Here is a 15,751-nt window from a genome sequence, read left to right as displayed (position 1 = left end):
TCTCAATATCCTTTGAGATTTTAGAAGAGGTAAGATCAGGGTTGTCCTCAGGATTAATAATGAGAGTAGCCATACCAGGAGGGCAAGGGGAAGGTGGGGGAAAAAGGGGGAACTTATCACAGTGATCTACATGTAACCCCCTCCCTGGGGGACGGACAACAGAAAAGTGGGTGAAGGGAGACATCGGACAGTGTAAGACATGAAACAATTATAGTAATTTATAAATTATCAAGGCTTCGTAAGGGAAGGAGAGGGGGAGGGAGCAGAAAAAATGAGCTGATACCAAGGGCTCAAGTAGAAAGAAAACGTTTTGAGAATGATGATGGCAACAAATGTACAAATGTGCTTGACACAATGACTGTATGTTTCGATTATGATAAGAGTTGTACAAGCCCCCATAAAGTGATTTAAAAAACAAGAGATCAGGGTTGTAGGATGGAGGAGCAAAGGTTTCCAAATTAAATTCTCTGGACAGCTCTTGCTACCCTTGAAGAATAAGCAGGTAAAAGCCATAAAGAATGTAGAAAAAAGAAACTTGGCGCACATTCGTTGCTCTTTTTCTCACCTGTGCAGTTTTCCATTTTCTTAAAACTTTTTCATATGAGCCGTGGTCATCACGCTGAAGCCTTTTAAACTTTCTACAGGAGAGGGGTCCCGACAGGACGTAGACCAATTATTGGGCAGTTAGAGTGTCTTCTTCCCACTGAAGCATCGTGTCCTGAATGAAGGCAGGACGCGAGTTCTGGGTCATGAGGCTGTTGTGGATAGGTGCTATTGAGTCATTTCTGACCCCCAGGGACCCTGTGCACAGCAGAACAGAACACTGTCTGGTACCGCACCGTCTGTACTCAAGTGCCTATGCTGGAGCTTGGGGACAGATAATTAAGGACAAATGAGGGAGAAATTTGTTCATAAGTTCTGAGGGGAAAACCTGGCATTTTAAAATGTATTATCTAGGAGAAATGGCAGAGTATGAACACTATAAGGAAGCATTTCAAAATGTGTTTATTCTTTGCTTGCTTTTTAATTGTTAGGAGCTCAGGCTTTGCTTCCGGTCATTTGCAAAGGACACTTGAATGGTGTAGACACATTCTATGGACGCCTTCCCTTCGTGTCAGAGAGCCTGAGTTGGGACAAGCAACTGCACGGTGAATCTCCCTGGGGAAGCACAGAACTGCGTGCAGCGATTGTCAAGGTAAAACATGACCTAGCATGCTCAGTGGAGAGTGTAGGGGAGACGCCACAGTGTGAAAGGGTGGCTTGTAATATTTGTAAGGGGGAGGTATGGAAAGCATGGACCAAGAGAAAAGGCACATGGTGTGGAGGAGGCAGGGGCAGGGCAGTGTCAGATGGTAGCTGGTGACTTAGAGGAGACGGAAGCTGTCAGGACAGGGCAGTAATGAGCAGTTGGTTGTTTTCTGCGTCATTCACATTAGGACCTGCAGTCGGGGAAGATGTTACTGCGATGGAAACTTCCAGTGCCTTTCATGTGGAAGGACAACGTGGTGAGACTGAGGAGGAATAAACGTAGGGAAGGGGGAACATGGATATCCAGGGTGAGAAGGATTCCCTTGTTCTTGGAGTAGAACAGAGAGGCAGCAGGGTTGTGAATGGGGAGGCGGGGACAGGAGTGGAGGGCTGGAAACTGTGATACCGGAAGGAAGTCATTGCGTCTGTTCCCTGACGCCTGGGGATAAAGTGGTCCTGTGACCAGAAAGATGCGCATCACCCATGGCAAGCATTTTCAATGGCCTCATATGCATGTTCAAAAGACAAAACAAAAAGAAAAAAAGAAAGAAAAAAGTACTAGGCCACCATGGTTTGGAAAAACAACCAAACCAAACAAAAACCCGGCATATGCTGAAGAAACAATTCCATTTAAAAAATAGGCTAAGTGCCTAGATTTCAACTAAATCATTAACTAAATGATTGTCAGAATATGTCACAAAGTGTGGTGGAAGAATATACTATTAAATTTCCAGCCAGTATAAAAACACTTAATAGTTACCTTTACCCAGCCCCCCACCCCTCCATTTGCCTGCCCTGAGTCTGATTGAAAAGTATTTATCTGATACAGGGACCCCTGACAGAGTCATTTCTTGTCCTTCAGGGACAGGCTGTTTGTGGCTGTTGGACAGATTATATTCTCTTGTTACAACATAACTTGTGAAATCACGGATATCAGGAGTAGTAGTAACAAAAAAAAATATTATTTTTAAATTAGAGGTAGATTCCCTAGGGAAACTGAAATTTAGAAGAATCCACATAGGACCACAGGCCTTGAAACTCCTGCTGCACCTGCTCTGGGTCTGAGTCCTGTGCTCTGTGGGTCCTGAGCGCCCCCCTGGAGACCTGTCTCCTCCCTGCAGGGGGACTTTGTGTCTGGGCTCTCACTGATTCCCCTCACTGTGTCTCTTGCACAGTAATACATGGCCGTATCCTCGGCTTTCAGATTATTCATTTGAAGATAAGAGTGTGTTCTTGGAGTTATCTCTGGAGATGATAAATCAACCCTTCACGGAGTCAGTGTAGAATATGTAACTTCTACCATCATCACTAATGGCTGAGACCCACTGCAGGCCCTTCCCTGGAGCCTGGCGGATGCAGCACATGTAATAGTCACTTCACTAAAGGTGAATCCCGAGCTTGCACAGGAGAGTCTCAGAGAGCCCCCAGGCTTTCTTAAAAGGTTCACTTCCAGACTCCACTAGCTGCACCTCACCCTGGACACCTGCAAACACAGAGGCACTGTGATTAGACGACACACATACAAACAAACACACTCACAATTTTGCACACACAGAGCAAAGTCTATAACAATTGCCATGTAAAATAGCCAAAATGAAAGGCAAAATCCATCCAAAATTCATGACGTGTCCTGTGGCCTAGCTCCTGGGCACAAATGGAAAGAGCAGAGACCCCAGAGACTGGGACTGTCCTCTGAGATCTCCCACATCAGGGGCTATGACCGGCTTATCAGCAGGCAAGAGCCGCATTTGCATGTCCCCTGCTATTTAGAAGCAGATGAGTAGAGACCATGGGCCGGAGTTCCCCCTCAGATTCCGAGAAACACAGGCACTCTCAAGGGAAAACAGAGCTCTTAGCCAGGACTTTTAGCAAGCATTGCTTTAATCATTGTATATTGTCAATATTTTTGAAAAGTACTTTCTAATTTATAAACTTTATATTACAAACCCAACAACCTTTGTGACATGAGAGCTCATAATGCAAACTCTCTCACCCCTTTCAAGAGGTGGGTACACCTGATGGTAATGGGCGACTCTGTTATCTGTTTCTTGTATTGCAAGGGAACATTATTAGGTGTTTTTTTGTTTTGGTTTTTGCTTTCCATGGAATTTCCACATTTCAGTGATATTTTTTAACATTGGGCCTGAACTTGATCATAGAATGTGTACAGAAAACATGAAGAAGGAAGTCTCCTTCTGGTTTCTGATTTGGGAGATGTGGGTCCTACTTCTTTTGTCATGATCAGGAAAACTGGATATTTATTACTTCCTCTCCTAAAACAGTCACTTTTCATTTCATTGGCTTACTTAATGTATTCCTTCCACTTCATTTGAGTTCTTATATTTATTGGTTTCCACCCCACCCCCTGCCCTGCTAACCTATGATATTGTAACTCATTGTTTTCTAGTTCTATTAAATGGAAACTGCGGTCATTAATTCAGTCCAACACAGCCATTCAGGATATGAAAATCGTTAACTACATGTCATCGCTATCAATGATACAAATAGCATTTGTATATAAAACAGGTTTCATGCCCACATACAGTGTCATGTATGAATATATGTTAGACCGGGTTGACTAGTGAAACAAATTCATTGGTACTCATATATGTGTAAAAGAGAACTTTAAATCAAGAAGTTACTATTCATCAATAAAACATCCCAGCCAGTCCAGATCAAGTCAGTAAGTTCAATATTAGCCCACATGTCTGATATTAGTCCATGGATTCCTCCTCAGATTCACACAACACATGCAATGATGCTGAATGCAGGATGATCACAGGCAGGTGGGTGGAAAGTCCTGTCGATCCAATGGCAGTGGACGCATCACCATGGCTTTGGCTGTCATCACCGTGGCTCCATGTGGCTTGTCAACAGGAAGGTGTGTGTGTGTGTTTGTGAGAGAGAGAGAGAGAGACACCAGCCTCTTCTAATGGCAGAATCAAGAAACAGTTCCAAGAAGACTCATAAGAAGTCCACACCCACAAGGAGGGATCGCCAGGCTGTGACCTGATTGATAGGCTAGACCCCACCCCTTCAGTCTTTTATCAGGTTAACGTGAAGTCTTACATCAACCACAGCATAAAATCTACAAATGGATGAACAGTGGGGTTTTGTAATAGCTGTGGGATTTTACAATAATCATTCAGGGAGAGGGCATTTTGGAGGGAACTGAAACCCTAGATGCTAATAGGATTGTCCTTGATCCCATGCCTCCCCCACTGCTATGGCCCCCGAATTCTTGTCCCTGTCCTTTCCACAACCCACATTATCCCTATAGACCAATGGCATTATCGCAGGGGCGTTTGTGTTTGTGATGGTAGTGAGTGCTCTGTTTCTCTCCCACATTAATGGATGGCCGTGTCCTCAGTGTCACTGAGCTCAGATGCAGGGAGAACAGCTTTTGGTTCTGGATCATTCTCTGGAGCTTGAGCATCAGCTCCTTAGAGATGGGAGGTTGTGTTCTGCTACTGAAATATACTGCACACAACTACTCCAACCTCTTCTGAAGGTTTTGGCAGCTCCAGCTCCGGCAACATGGAGTCATCAGAGACAGCAAAGCCTAGGGAGAGGATCTGTGATGATTCCTCACTCTTGGACCCAAATCTTGGAAAACTAGGAACAGGGAAAAATAATCACTGATGACAAGTAAGGGAAGCCTCATTATGCCAACCCATTTTTGGAATCTTGACACTGCAGAGAGAAGTAATCGCGAGGCAGAGTATTCTCCACAGGACATTGATGACTTATGGAAAAGGTCTAGGGCCCTAGAGAACCCTGTCTATGATGAAATGTTTTTCACTAGGTCTGAGACTGTACCTGGAAATTGCTGAGGTGCTCTGCATATTAGAAGCCCCAGGAATAAAGAAGAGAAGTCCCCAGTCTTCTCAGAAACGGAAGTCTGACCCCATCATCTTCTCTGTGCTAACACCAGCACCGCACTCACTGCCATCAGTGGATTCTGACTCATGGAGACTCTGAGACAGTGTGTACTGCTATGTTGAAAAGCACACTTCGCGAAAGGAACTGTGTTACCAACATGAATCCTGCTAGAAGGAAAGACGGCTGCGTGACAGTGGAAGGGGCCGCTTTCCTTGGATCAAGCAAGGCCTGAGCCAGAAGATTCCCCAAGGAAAGCTTCTGAAAAAAACGCTGACCACGGTTTAAAGTTGTAGAAAAGTGTAGCAATAAGTGAGCGTATAGGATTATGGATGTGAAACAGATTTCACAGGGATAGTCACGAATATGCATTAGGGTAAGGTTAAGATTCTTAACAAGATACAGCTCGTTGTCCTTCTTGGTTCCAAATGTCTTCTTATTTGGTCTTTATGGTACTTTTAGTTCCTTCACCAAAGTTCTTCTGTTCCATGTGACCTGTGACCGGAAGATTAGGAATGTCTTTGTGGACATGTTTGCCTGGCCAGTTTGCGTCAGAATGGATACTCACTTGGTATAGTGGGATATTTTTTTGTGTGTGAGGAAAGGGCTCAACAGAGACAGGATATCAGGAAGGGAAATACAGAATAATTATGGGCAATCAGTGAGGCACTTCAACATCCTGTGGCAATATCACAAATCCTAAGGAGAGGTTCCTTGTACAAGCTGTGGAATTTACATTGTGACATAATGATAAGAAGGTTGGGGAATAATCTCAAACAGAATGTCCAATGTTCATCTTATACTGTACTTAGAGTCTCCTTAGCTACTAAATTTACAACAAATATAATCGTCCCATTAGAGATTAGTTATTGAAGATAACTTTTTCCCAGAAATGGTAAGTCTTTTGTCATTTATTGTGTTTTCTTTCTTCCTTTCTTTCTTTTTGTGGAATTTGGCAGTGATTGGTAGACATAGATGATCAAGAAATGTATATATTATTTCCTTGTCTGTTCCTCCTTCCAAAGATCAAATTGGAGCTTCAGTTAAAAATTAAAGAGTTTGGGTGAGGGAAGATGGTAGACCACGTGAGCCGCACACTCTGAGGAAGGACTCTTTCGAACAAGGCAGTAGCCAGACTGGAAGGATTCTGGTGAGTGAAAGAACCCCCTGGGACAGCCCCCCACCCCCACCCCACGCATTTGTCCTGAGCCGGGCCTCAGTGATCCAGGATCCGATTCTTGGGGCATCTCGGCTCATCGGGTGGAGCAACCCGAAAGCAATTAGCAGTGGACCCACTGCACCCCCAGAACCAGCCCCGCGCCAGGAGTTGCTTGGCTGCACAGTGGAGACACGCCCAGCTGTGGCGGGGACCCCTCCCCCTAGCAGCTTCCCACTAGTGGGGACCCACTAGGGGTCCCCTAGTGGAGAGAAGTTTCCCTTTCCCGAAGTTCCCCTAGCCCCACGTGGCAGGGCCTGTAACTGACCTGTAACCTAATGGTGGCTGGCTGGGAGACCTGCACCGAGACCGGCACTGAGATGATCCACCCCCATTGCTGCCTGGGACCTCGCCACTGGCACCCTGTTTGCCCGCCAGCTCCTGTCAGCATCACTCTTGCTCCCGCTGCAGCGCGCACTCAGCCGCCAGCGCTGGTCACTTCCCACTGGCTTGAGCCTGCTGCCGGGCCCATTGCGCTTCTACCCACGGTTGGTGCCACTGCGGGGCCCTGAGTGCTAAACCCGCCTGCCCCAGCGCGTTCCTGCCAGTGCGGAGGGCTAGCTAGTTCCATTGCCCGCTGTTTCCCCGCAGCCCGAACAATAAGCATTCCTGCCTACTAAGAAGGCTAACAGCATGGCTTTGTGTTTCCCGCCAGAGCCCTCTCTGTCCAATCCAGCCAGCTCTTGCCACCGTGGTGCCCTGCCAGGTACCTAGCGCCAGCAGCCCGAGCTCTAAGACTGCCTGCCCCAGCTCCTTCCTGCCAGCATAGGAGGTTGGCGCTGCGGCCACAGCATCCCCACCGCCCCACCCTTTTCTGGCCGGTGCAGGAGACTCGCTGCTGAGGTGCGTCTCAGTGTAGCCTCAACCTACTGGCTTAACACTCCAGGCCTCCAGGGACCTGGGGAGTGCATGCTCCATCTGAAGAGCATCTCCCCCTCATATAGCCTGGCCCCAGAGCCCTAGATCAACACCACTTCCCGTGGCAACGAGTCCCCGCCCCACCCCTCCGCCTTTTGTTAGGCATCTCTAGAAATTGGAGGGAAAAGAAGGGGGAGGGGGGTAATGGGATTTTTTCCCTGTTGTTTCTTTTTCTTTTTTCATTATTATTATCACTTCTTTTTTTCTCCTTTTCCTTTTCTATCTCTCTCTTTTTTTTCTTTTTCCTCCTAAAAAAATTTTTTTTATCAACAAGAAAAAAGGTGGCTCAGTGTGTCCTGACAGATCAGGTCAAAGCAGCCTAGGGGCATGCACTGGGGCTCCAGCCCCCACTCCAGTCATTGAAACTCCTCACCACTACTGGTCACTAAGCCGTTGAGGAACTCTGTGTACACGGCAGTCTGACCCATCACTATAGCAGGTCATAGGCAGCCCCCTGAAAGCATCCTTAATAGTAACGCGCAGAAGGGCCCCCTGGTCTCCCCGAAACATGGGACCTACAAAAGGATCGAAGAAAAATCAACAGACCACATCACTCCCAAGAAAAAACCCAAAGAGACAAAACACAGTAGCAGAGCTAATGTCTCTCATAGAAGAATCAGACACAGATCTGTCACAGAAGGAAATCTTCCGGAGTCTGCCCCTGAAACTGACCCTAAGTCTAACACTAACCCTGACTCTAACACAAACATTAACCCTAACCCTAACACTAATCTAAACTTAACTCTAACACTAACCCTAAACCTAACACCAACCCTAACCCTAAGTCTAACCATAAACCTAACCCTAAGTCTAACACCAACCCTAAAGCTAAGCCTAATTCTAACCCCAAGCCTACTCCTAACTATAACCCAAAATCTAACCATAACCCAAAATCTAACCATAACTGTAACCCTAACCATAAACATGACACCAACACTAACCATAACACCAATCCTAACCATAGCCCTAACCCTAAGTCTAACACTTAACACTAGCACCGACTGTAACCCTAAGCTAACGCTAACCCTAAACTAACCCTAAGTCAAACACCAACTTTAACCCTAAACCTAACCTTAACACTAAGCATAACCCTGAGTCTAAATGTAACTCTAACCCTAAGCCTAAGCCCTAACTCTGTCCCTAACCCTAACTCCTAATTCCTAACCCCAACCCCTAATCCCAACCCCTAAACCCTAACCATAACCCTTAACTCCTAATCCCTAACCCCAACCCTAGCCGTAATGCTAACCCTAATTCTAACCTATAACTCCTAACCTCTAACAGCCCTAATCCCAACTCTAACCCTAACCCCTAACTCTAGCCATAAACCCTCACTCTCACCCTCACCCTCACCCTAAAACCTAACCCGAACACTAACCTGAACAAGAACCTGAACCCTAACCTTAATCCTAACCGATCCCTAAACCCTAACCCTAAATCTAACCCCTAAACCCGAACTATAACCCTAACTCTTAACTCCTAACCCTAACCCCACCCCTAATCCCTAGCCCAACCCCTAACTCTTACCCTAAACCCTATCCCTAACCCCATAACCCTAAACCTAATCCTAACCCTAACCCCAAACCCTGAACTCTAAACCCTAACACTAAACCCTAACTCTAAAACCTAAACCCTAACCTTAAATCTGTCCCTAACCCTAATGCTAACCCCTAATCCCTAACCCCAAACCCTAAACTCTAAACCCTAACTCTAAAACCTAAACCCTAACCTTAAACCTATCTCTAACCACTAACCCTAAGCCCTAATCCCTAACCCTAACCTACCCCTAACCCTCACCCTTTCCCTATCCTTAACCCTGTGGAATTCGTTAATATCCTGAAAATTCTCTGACATGGAAGTTCAGATGTTTGTTTATTTTTTTTAATATTTATTTTTTTCACAAAATGTGGCTTCTTTGAGGTTCAAGTGCCTCTGTACAATGAGGCTTCCTTATCCTCTAGAAAACGTTTTGCTGTGGAAGTTGAGGAGTTTCACCACAAAGTTGCCTTTCTTAGATTAAGGAGCCTCTGCTCAATGGTGCTTCCAGCAGTTGCCTGTCTCTCAGTTCCTCTTTAGCCTCTGGAGATTCATGAGTCTAAGGAAAACCGTGAATGATGCAGGTTCACTATCGTGGGAGTCAGAAGCCACAGAACAAGCTTAACAAGCTTAAGGAGATGGGGGATTCCGGAGGAAACTGCACTTCAGAGACTTTGGAAAAGATTCCCTAAAATCCTGAACCCTGCCACTTCCAGCGCCTGAGGGCATCTGAGCTCCAGCTGTAAGATAATTCTCAGGTCAGCATGCCTCCGGTAGTTTATTTTCTCTCAGACCAATATTGCCCAGAGAAATTCGTGAGTATAATGAAAACTCTTTTTTCATGGAAATTCAGTTGTTTCACAAAATTTGCCTCTTGGAGGTTCACGTGCCCCTCTACATGGATACTTCCTTCCTGCAATTTCATTTCTCTTAGCTCAACCTTAACTTCTATAGATGCATTGCTTTAACCGAGATGGTGAATCGCGCAGGTTCCTATGCCTCACTACCACCTCACAAATGTTTGCTCGTCAGTATAATGGTACATGCAGCAATTTCCTTTCTCTCAGGTCAACATTGCCCGGTCAAGAGTCCTTATTCTGATGCAGACTTTTTTCGTGGAAGTTCAGGTGCTGCACCACAAAGGTGCCTATCCGAGGTTCACCTGCCTTTGTTCAATGGATCCTCCGCAGTTTCATTTCTCTGAGTTCAACTTTACCTTCTGGAGTTTCATGGGTCTAAGGAAATGGTAAATTGTGGAGGTACCTGGGTTTCACAACTGCATTGACTAACGGAACTTTATGTTTCTCAGTACAATCCAGCCACTTCATTTCTCTGAGATTACCATTCAGTCTTGGACATTCAGGTGTCTATGGAAAACTGAATCCGGCAGGTTTCTGTGTCTCACAATTACAATACCCAGTGGAGATTGAGGGGGTCTCAAGAAAACTCGGTCATGTTAGTTCAGGCGTCTCAGAACAAGGAGAAGTCACGGAGGTTGATCCCGGAGAAAATAGAACTTCAGTGAGTTTCCTTAAAGTCGTGGCACTTCTAGCCCCTAAGGACAACAGAGCCGCAGCATGACATTTCTCAGCTCAGGCATGCCTCCTGCTGTTTCTTTCTTTCAGAACAATATTTCCCCATGAAATTCCTGAGACTCCTGAAAACTCTTTGACATAGAAGGGTTAGGGTTAAGGTTGATGTTAGTGTTAGGGTTAGGTTTAGACTTAGGGTTAGGGGTTTGGTTAGGTTTAGGTTAGGGTTAAAGTTAGGGTTAGGGTGAAGGTTGGGTTTAGGTTTGGTGTTATATTTTGGGTTAGGATTAGTGTTGGTGTTAGATTTAGGATTAGGGTTAGGTTTGTTTTAGGGTTAGATTTAGTGTTAAGGTTAGATTTTGTTTTAGACTTAGGGTTAGCGTTATCATTAGGGTAATCATGGTTAAGGTTAGAGTTAGAATTAAGATTAGGTTTAGGTTAGTTTTAGGATTAGGCTAAGGATTAGGTTTGGTGTCAGATTTAGGGTTATGGTTTGTGTTAGACTTAGGGTTAGGTTTAGGGTTAGTATTGGTGTTAGATTTAGGATTATGTTTAGAGGTAAGTTTAAGGTTAGGGTTGGAGTTAGACTTAGGGTTAAGCTTAGGTTTAGGGTTAGGGTTGATGTTAGACTTGGGGGTCAGGATTAGTGTTGGTGTTAGATTTAGGGTTAAGAGAGAGTTAGGGTTAGGGTTGGTGTAGGATGTAGGGTTAGAGATAGGGTTGGTGTTAGACTTAGGTTTAGGGTTGGTGTTACACTTTGGGGAACCGAGTTTTTCTTTGTTATCAGTTCTTAGTCTGGAAATGCCACAAAAACCTGTTCATTTGGTTGACCCTTCTGGCATTTCAAATGCCAGTGACCTAGCTTCCAGCATCACAGGAACACACATAAAGATCACATCCGTGGAAACCCGGTGAGGCAGTTCTACTTTTACTCTATGGCTGTGGGCTTTTATTAGCAAAAATAATCAGTGAGTAAACAAAGTCTGTCCAAAGAAAGTAGTTTCTATCTATCTTCTTCTTAAAAGCACTCATTGATTCATTCTACATAATGAATTCTTGGCAGTTCACGCAAATCCCTTTTATGATTTTGAAAATACCTTCTCATTCTATTCTACTCCTGCATTTTCTAATGCTTCTTACATTCAAGCACGCCTGTTTTCCAAATAGTCCAAGCATTTTCAGGCCCCTACGTATTTTCTCATGGGATTCCATCATACTGAAATACCCTTTTCCATTCTTTATTAAACTATTTGTTTCCTTTTAAGTCTTATTCAAATGCCACTCACCACATTTGAAGCTTTCTTGGTCTTTTGTATTATCTTCAAGTTGATTCAAACTCATGGCAACTCCAACCATGCAATACAGAACTTCTTCAGGGGGGTTTTCAACGCTGTAACACTTTAGAGGCAAATCGCAAGCTTCACTTCAACGGCACACTGGATGGGTTTAAACTGCCAACTTTTTCAGCTAGTTTTAAATTTCTTAACTGTTTTTACCACACAAGGAGTCCTTCCTTGGTCTGCCTAGTCTTAATTACTAACTTATTACATTCTCACAGTAATTTGCCTATATTTCCTTTTACTGTTTATCTCATTTCACACATGGTTTAATATATGAATAACCAAGTTGGATCCCTTCCCTGCCACAATATGCAGGCAACAAACTATAGATTCTTTGAAGAACTAAATCACATTCATGTTTGCATGTAATTTAATGTTCACCGAATGCACTGAGGGTTTAAGCTTTATATATTAAATAATGCAATGCACAACACAAAGGAAGTCTTAGTATAACCCTTTTACAAGTGATAAACCTGGGGTGTACAATTTTTAAATACATAGCCCAAAAGTCTGTTTAAACCCACCAGCTGCTACTTAGAAGATGAGGCTGTCTACTCACATAAAATTTAGTCTCAGACACCCCCTTACTGAAGGGTCTCAGGGAGGAGATGAGCCAGTCAGGTTGCAGGGTAGCAACGATGAAACATACAACTTTCCTCTAATTCCTAAATGCTCCCCTCCCCCAACTATCATGATCCCAATTCTACCTTACAAATCTGGCTGGACCAGATCAGAGGATGTACATTGGCACAGATAAAAACTGGAAACACAGGGAATCCAGGACAGATGACCCGGTCAGGACCAGTGGTGAAAGTGGCGATACCTGGAGGGTAGAGGGAAAGTGGGGTAGAAAGTGGGAACCGATTACAAGGATCTCCATATAACCTCCTCCCTGGGGTATGTACAACAGAAAAGTGGGTGAAAGGAGACATCGGACAGTGTAAGATATGATAAAATAATAATAATTTATAAATTATCAAGGGTTCATGAGGGAGGGGGAGCAGGGAGGAAGGGAGGGTGGAAAATGAGGAGCTGATATTAAGGGCTCAAGTAGAAAGTAAATGTTTTGAGAATGATGATGGCAACAAATGTGCTTGACACAATGGATGGATGTTTGGGGAAGAAGTCACTGAAAATCTTATGCGTAGCTATGGTAGTTACATAATCTGTTGTCAATTTGGGATTTAAGAGTGAAGGGGTGGAGTTTAGCCTTTCAATCAAATCGCAGCTTGATGACCTCATTTGGAGGAAATAATGAGATAAATAGCTCGCTGGAGGTGGGACACAAGCTGCCGACAAGAGACATGACCTGTGAGGAGGCATGCTGGCTGACAAGACACATGGAGCTACACTAGAGCCCTGGAGCTGAAGGAGCCACATGCAGACCCCTGCCAGTGCTGAGATGCTTCTACTGCCAATGGATCCACAAGACTTTCCACCCACTGGCCTGTGATCTTCCTGCATTTGATGTCATTGCATGTGTTGCATGAGTCTGACGAGGAATTTTTAGATTGTTATTGGACATATGGGCTAATATCGGATTTATGGACTTGATCTGGACTGGACTGGGATGTTTTCTCAATTTTCAATTGCTCTTGTATATAAAGCTCTTTCTTAGACACATATGAGTGTCTATGAATTTGTTTCTCTAGTCTACCCAGACTAACACGGTAGCTTTGAAGCATTTTCAAATACTAAATGCCTAAAAAAAAAGGAAACAGTATTTTTAGAGATACTTCTAGCAGATGGGCCCCACAAGACTGAGGGCACTCAAAATGTGTCTGAAGAGGAGATGATTTCGTAGAAGGGAGTTGCCCATGGTGATGGGAGTCTGGTAAAACCCCTTAGAGTAGAGCTATCAGGGTCTTCATTTGCTGATGAGGTACAATTCAAGTTAAAGAGAAACAGCTGAAAAAATCTTCTAATGATTAAATCTTCTAATGATGGACTGTGCACAGTATGAATCTAGGAAAATTGTAAGTCCTCCAAAGTGAAATGGAACACGTGAAGATTGATATCCTAAATATTAGTGAGCTAAAATGGATTGATATTGGCAATTCTGAATCAGAGAATCATATGATTTATTATGCCAAGAATAAAATAATCAAGAGGTATGGATTGGCATTCATTGTCAGAAAGGATCTTGCTAAATCCATCATGAAATACATTGCTGTCTGTGATTAGATCATACCTATCTGTCTTCAAGGAAATCCAATCAATACAAATATTATTCAATTTTATGCACCAACCACAAAAGATTGTGATAAAGAAATTGAATAATTCTACTAATGACTTCCGTCTGATAGTTATTGGTGACTGGAACACAAAAGCTGACAACAAAGAGGAAGGAACAGTGGTCAGAAAACATAGACTTGGTGATAGAAATGAAGCTGGGGTTCACATGAGAGAATTTTGCAAGACCAGTGACTTCTTCATTGAAATACTAAATACCTTTTTCAACAACACAAAAGGCAACCATACATGTGGGCTTCCCCAAATGGAAGACTCGCATATCAAATTGACTACATCTGTGGGAAGACATGATGGAGAAGCTCAATAACAGCAGCTAAAACTAGACCTGGGGCTGACCATGGAACAGACTATTAATTACTCATATAGAAATTCAGGGTAAATCTGAAGAAAATTAAAACAAGTCCACAGGAGCCAAAATGACCTTGAGTCTGTCACATCTGAGTTTTGAGAATGTCTCAATGACAGATTTGACTTAGTGATACTGTGACAGAAGACCTGAGTAGCTGTGGGAGGACAGCCAGACCATCATTGGTGAAGAACGCACAAGACCGTTAAAAGTACAGGAAAGAAAGGAAAGATCAAAGTGTGTGCCAGAAGAGACTCTGAAACAGCTCTTAATCATGGAGTCACTAAAGCACCTGGAAGAAAGGATGAAGTCAAGTTGCTGAATAGGAAATTTCAAAGGGCAACTTGAGAAGACAAAGGCTTGAAGTTAAACAAGCGGCCATTTAGCAGGAAAGCAACAAAGTCCACATTGAAGAAGCACACCAACCTGTGTGATCATGAGGGATCAGGTACCAGAAGATTGAAAACAAACGATAATATCATTGTGAAGGAGGGATCAGAGTGGAGATCCAAAGCCCATCTGTTGATAATTGGAAACTCCCTCACAGAATGGACACACTGAAGGGTCGTCTCATCCAGGGTGCAGTATGGCAAAGACGAAACACACATTTCTCTAGTTCTTTAATGCTCCCTCCCCCCACACCATGGCCCCAGTTCCACCTCACAAATCCTGTTAGACCAGTGTATGTACATTGGTACAGATAAGAACTCTTAACCCATGGAATGCAGGATAGAGAACCCCCTCAGAAGCAGTGATGGGAATAATGTTTCTGTGAGGGTATGGGAAGGGAGGGGGAAAGGGGGCACTGATGGATGTATAACATGCCTTGAGGGGGATGAATAACAGAACTGTGGGTGAAGGGATACTTCAGATATGAAAAACTGTGTGTATGTATATATATATGTATATGTATATATATATATTAAGGGTTCACGAGGGTGGCAGGTTGGGGGAGGGAGGGAATAATTAGGAGCTGATATCAAGGGGCTCAAGGAGAAAGAAAACATTTTGAATATAATGGCAGCATCTGTACAAGTTCATTTGATGTAATTGATTTCTGGATTGTTATAATATCTGTAAAAGCCCCCAATAAAATGATCAATAAAAATAGTGCCAAGACCTAGAATTAGAAAATCAAAAGAAGAACATGCTCAGCATAGCTGAATATGAAAGAACTCAAGAAAATATTTAAGCCTTATGTTGCAATATTGAAAGATTCTATAGTCAAAATATTGAATGATGCAGGAAACATCAAGAGAAGATGGAAGGAATACACAGAGTCAATGTACCGGAAAGAACTAATCGACAGTCCACCATGTCAGGAGGTAGCATATGAGCAAAAACCAATGATGCCGAAGGAAGAAGTTCAAGCTGCACTGAATGCAGTAGGCGAAAACCAACCCCCCAAACCAAACTCACTGTCATCGAGTCGATGCCACTTGAGTTAGTTAATTGTGCCAGCCTGGCCGATAATCACATGTGG

The sequence above is a fragment of the Echinops telfairi genome, unplaced genomic scaffold (assembly GCF_000313985.2).
Source record: "Echinops telfairi isolate 266 unplaced genomic scaffold, ASM31398v2 ScPeMD7_5868;HRSCAF=6743_1, whole genome shotgun sequence".
In the NCBI taxonomy this organism is placed as follows: Eukaryota; Metazoa; Chordata; class Mammalia; order Afrosoricida; family Tenrecidae; genus Echinops; species Echinops telfairi.
The sequence above is the reverse complement of the archived record's forward strand: the minus strand, read 5'-3'. Positions refer to the sequence as shown.